A 6131-nucleotide genomic window follows, 5' to 3' on the forward strand; every position below is an offset into this window, starting at 1 on the left:
CTTATGTTGACTTGCACACATGGTGTTCATTGAGAAACATGAAGCTTAAAATATTAGGCTGGATTGTGAGCTCACTTATGTTGATATCAATCAAGACAGACCACAATCATGATAATGGAGAGAGACTAGTGCAGGGGTTCTCAAACTTCATTGCACCATGATCCCCTTCTGACAACAAAAATTACTACATGACACCCCCAGGAGGGGTGACTTAAGTCTGAGCCTGCCCAAGCCCCCCTGGGTGGAGGGAACAAAGCAGAAGCCCAAGGACTTCAGCCTCAAGTAGGGTGCCTGTAACCTGAGCCCTGCCATCCCAGGCTGAAACCCTCAGGCTTTGGCCCCAGGCCCTACCAAGCCAGCACTGGTGACCCCATTAAAAAGGGGTTGCTATCCACTATGGGGGCCCCCCACCCAGAATTTGAGAACTGCTGCACTAGTATAAAAGGAGCACTAAATCATGCCTAATGTACCTATCAGCAGTGGTGTTGGAACTTTTTATGGGGTGGGGTGGGTGTGCGTGCTGCAAGTCATTGAACAAAATAAAACCCTCTACATTATGGAAACCACTTCAAGCTGGGGGTGCTGTCACATACCCTGCAGCCCTGGTTCCAGCATCCCTAACCCAGAAAGGAAAACTAGAGTTGTGAACTATCTGGCTCATCGTATGCAGTCATGCCCTTATAGTCTGTGGCCTTATCCAATATAATAAAAGGAGTAGAGTTAGGCTCAGACAATACTTGTTTAGACCTACAAGCAAAGCTTCAGGGCTGCTGTCGGAAATGGTGTTGATGGCTCAGAAGTTGGAACTTTTGGATCAAACACAGCACCGCAACTTACCCTAAGGATGGTTGACTTGATAGAGAGCTGAAGGGTCTGACTTCTCCTTAGCAATGCTGGTATAGCTTGTCACGCCACTAAAGTCTCACTGAGTTGAAAATGGAGGCAGTGCCATGGTCCAAGCCTAGCATTTGGAAGTGCTATTTTTCAGCTGACCTGTAAAATCAAGGGCTTTATTGCAAGCCCTTCAACAGCCCCTGGAACTCTTGATAAGAGGGGAGCAGTTAACCTGTTCTTTTATCCCATCACGTTAAGCCAGGAGACAGTGAGACATACATCAACATTGGTAAGGAAATTGAAAGCAGTTTGACGACTTGTCCTTTTAAAATAAATTTAAAAAATAATTCCTCATGAAGCAGACTGTACAGTAGGAGAGGCACAATGATCCCGTGGAATGAGCACAATAATAGGAGCCAGGAGTTTCAATTATTCTTGTTTTATAGATTCAAAACTGAGCCAGAGAAATGATGGGATTTGCCTAAGGTCATAGATTCATAGAATTTAAGGGCCACCAGATCACCTAGTCTGACCTGCTATGTATCACAGGCCACCAACCACTCTCACACCACAATTAGACCAAAGTCAGCCCTCCTGACACTAGACCGCCTATGGCGCACAAGAGAATGGTAGGGACCTAAGGGTGCTCAAGATCCCTGCAACAGACCATAGGGTTTAAGCAAGTTACTCCCCATTTATGTCAGTTTCCCAAACTTGCCCACATCCCCAGGCTTTGTGATCTTGGACAAGGCTTGCTTTTCTTATGTACAAACTAGGAATAATACTAAGTACACTTATTACAGACAATTCACGTGTGCACAGTTTGAACAGAGGGTTGAGTATTATTACTATTTATCAATTAATAAGACAGCAGCAGTTTTACTTGCTCACTGTTTAAATGTTTTGAGGATTCTTATTAAAACATTGAATGAATAGCAAGTTAAACTCCTTTGAGGCAATACAGCTTACTGAATATATCCATTAAGCCAAGTTTTTAGGGGACCTAATTTACTGGGCCTGCAAATTTTGTGACTTATCTCCATTGCATGAGGAAAGCCTATTGCCTGTGTATTAAAATCTGATCCCCTATATGCATTCATAAGCTAGCCTTACTCTATGCTCAAATAGACAGGTCCCACTGAAACCAACAGCAGTTCCATTCACCTATCTTACAGCAGAATTTGGTCCAAGTGGTGCAGTTGTCCTTTGGGGGTGGAGGAGGGAGAAAATGTAACTAGTAGTTGTACAAATGCAGTAGCTACTTGTTAGAGGAAAGTAGGTGTCAGGATATTTTCTAGAGACTCTTGTTATAAGCCCCCAAGTCAGAAAAGCAGCCCTGTTCAATCCTTATGAAATCAATGGAACTTAAGCATCTTAAAGTTAAAGCACATGCTTAGTGTTGTCCTGAATAGGGGATGGATTTCAGCACATACTTAGTGCTTTTCCTGAGTTGTGCCTGACTGAGCATCCATTGCAGGCAATAAGAATCTTTCCATTAACTGCAGTGGGGAGCAGGCCTTAAATGACAAGTGCCATAGTGATTTAGGGTATTCTTTCCATCTTTGTAATTTCTTGTTATCAGATACAGATCAGAGAGTAAAGAACACAAGTTTTAATTAGCAAACAAGTATCCATACAGACTTATGTCCATACAACATAATTAGTACTACTGGATACACAGGCTGACAGAACTATGAAATTAATATCTTGAACATAACATGAATGGGAAAAAAATATGTCAAACTTACACAGAGGTAGTGGAATAGTACTGCTGTTCAATGACTAGTTGAATTTAATTTCACTTCAAGTTCATTAGTGCAAGAAAAATAAAAGGATGCTTTACATACAAGTAGAATACACAAGCCCCCAAAGAAATTTGTCACTATTTAAAATGACTTGATAGATATTTTATTTCTGGCTCTCTAATAACCACATATCTTGATGGTATTAAATAGGACAAGTCTACAGCATCACATGAAGATATCTTAAATGATTTTTTCCACCGGCTTTTTTCCTTCCAGTAGATATATGTAAAACGATTACATTGTTTCTGCCACAGTGCTGCTCTGTAAACCTGTGTTCCTCCAATCTGCTGTCAAGAATTAAAAAAGGGGTGGGGGGTAGGCTATGATTGAAGATTAAGAATGGCAACCAGCAACACAGAAATACAGGCACTTCTATTTGAGGGTTAATTTAGACCCTATGAAAACTCCTCAGATACTAGTAAGCACTTCTGTACATGATATGTACATGTATAACTCTGGGCATGTCTACACTGCAGGGCAGTACTGATGACAGGGGTGTGAACAGTAGAATATGCTAACTTGTGCTCTGACTCCTGTATACCCTGCTAGTGTGAACTAAGTAGTACTTGCCCTGTTTCAAATAGGGCTACAGCAGCGCTAACTAGGTACTTTCTAGTTCACACCAGCAGGGTCTACATAGGACAATTAGAGCGTACTCTACAGTTCACACTGCTGTAGTTACCACTGCACTGCATGTAGACAAGACCTCAGTGTAATAGTTCAGCTTTTGTGCATCATCAGCCATTTAAGAATTAAATCCTGTATTAAACAATCTGGTTTCTTGTATATTGGCAATATTTATCCTGCAAATCTTGGCAGAGTATTTCATTTACAAAGGTACTTTTCTGCATTCTTCCTGAGCCTGCAGTCTTTGTGGGCTTGATCCAACCCCCTAATGAAGTCAATGTGAGTCTATTGACACAATTGTATCAGACCCTAAATGCATACAATTCCCATTGAGTTTTGCACAAACTAGACTCAGTTACTTAGATAGGCAAAACATCTATTTTCACAAAAGCTACATGAATCAATCTCTCCACTACCCCCCAAAAAACAAGGCATTGAAAATGTACTTGTGGCCCTCATTAACTAGTTTAAACACTGGTAAAATTCCAGTATCAAAGAAATGTTTGAGTGACCACATCCAAAATATAAAACTTCAGTTTATAAATGCTCTAACCTCTATACCTCACTATCTATAACAGATTCAGACCCAGTAAATACAAATCTGTCAAACTCCATTTTTACCAAGATTAAAATTATTGGATTAACAAATTCGTGGTTCATACACGCTCTAAAGGCTAATAAATACATACTCATACAGGACAGAGGGGTAGCCCAAGCATGGACCAGCCACTTTGCAATGAGAAATCCCAGCTGTCAGCTTAACAGCTAATAAAAAAACATAATAGCACTCAAGAAAAGGGAACTCCAGCGCTACCACCATGAGGCTAACCAGGTCTGACTTCCAGCAGGGTCTGCTGAACCTTTTGCTTGATTCTGTTCTCGCATCAGTTTTATACTGGTGTAATTCCATTGCCTTAAGTGCAGTTACTCCCGATTTACACATGTCAATGAGATCAGAATCAGGCTCTATCTACTCTGTTCCGTTCTCACCCATTTAGTTTTTTGGCCAAGTTGAGCTGGCCAAGGGAAAAAATACTGTATTTTTCCCCCCCCCTTCATTCATGTTTTCCCATCATCATTTTTTGTTGTTAGATGAAGTAGTGCACAAAGCAGGAGGGAGTCATTTAGCTTGAGTCTGCCTTGTACTTAGTGTCATGAAAACAAATTTACTGAAGAAATTTGACGTATGTCCCTCCACCTACCTACCTAGGAATGTGACATAATGACATGACCAATATTAAGTTATTTTCATGCATTTGCACTAATCACATCTCATAAATGGTGAAGGTTGCAAATGAACAAAGTCATCATATCAAACAAGTGTAAATGAATCTAAAACTTTCAGGAAACCCATGCTTGGGCTGCTTTTTGGCTTGCCCTACAATATTTATATGGCAGATGGCTTTCATTCAGCTACGGTTTGAGCTTTTTTCTCTCATTTGATTGTTATTGGGGACCAAACTCCCCCCTGAAATCAAACTTTTGCTGGTGACTTCAAGTCTGCTGAATTGAGCTCCAGTAAAAATTTAACCCGTGTGAACGATCAGCAAAAAGCATACATGTTGTTTAAACCCCCAAAACAGGGGTTAAATGGGATTTAAATGGGTTTGCTACATAGGGGCAAATTTTACCCTATGCTATTAAAGAACTATGAACCCAAGCTTGTATTTGGTGTGCAGCCAAAACTTGATCAATACGTTTGGGTGCACAGTTAACAGGATTGTTTTTATTCTACAGTAGGTCAGTACACCTAGTTATGGGCACAACTTGATGGTAAGAATAATAAGTATACTATCAGATCAACATAGTACATAAAATTTAAGTGACTATTGTTAAAGCTATTTTCTCACATTTCAGAAAAGATGCCAAATTTACTGTATCTCAAAAACAAACACTACACAGTGGCATATGTAGACACTGGTAGATGTTCTGTAATTCACTCCAAAAGAGTTGAAACTTGGTGGTCTCAACTCACCGAGGGTGATGGAAAGGACAATGCCTATTTTTAAAATAGGCCAGCCAAGTGTAATTAAAGGACTCTCCATAGTTACCTGTGAACCAGGAACATGAATACGTTTGACAGAAGTTCTGGCATGCAGAAAAAGAGCAAAAAAAAAATCAGTGAGAAAACAATGCCAAAATACAACATACTTAAAGACCGAATCCTGCTGCCACGGATGTGAGGACCAAAAACACCTACTGACTTGTATGGAAGCAGGACTGGTCTCAAGTTATACATTACTAATACAGAAATGGCTTCGGTCAGAACTGCATTTAATGTGACATCACCTGCAACTAAGATGAGAAGTCACTCTGTGAAGTGACTCATCTGTTTTCTTCATTATGAAGACACAGATACCATTGCAGACAGCAGCCACTGTGCATTTTAAGGTTTAAAACAGGTGTACATAATACATATAAGGCTTCTGATTTTTGGTTTTTAGACATGGATAAAACATCCCAATTAAAAAAAGAAATTGGAAATGGTTACTCAATTCATGTTGACTTCACCTGTTTCATAGTGCAGTTTGTTTATATAGGCGATGTCCCTGCTCATTGGCTTGTAAGGATTTGCCAACACAGAGCAGTAATGTGAACTAGGGATGTGTGATTTCTGAAGTTCACTAGCATATTGCACACTAATTGGTCTGCATAGACCCGGCTGATTCACACTAAAAGGTTCCCTAGTGCCCTCTAATGTAATGCTGTTTGAAACTGTACTAAGAGGAAAGCCCCATTTTTGGATATCTACATAGAACTCAAAACAAATGCCAAAAAATGAAATTAATAAACCCCCAAAACAGAAGCCCTATACATATATTATTCTCACAAACAGGCACAGTATCATCTACAGAAAAGTGTGGC

Source organism: Natator depressus, chromosome 9 (assembly GCF_965152275.1).
Source record: "Natator depressus isolate rNatDep1 chromosome 9, rNatDep2.hap1, whole genome shotgun sequence".
In the NCBI taxonomy this organism is placed as follows: Eukaryota; Metazoa; Chordata; order Testudines; family Cheloniidae; genus Natator; species Natator depressus.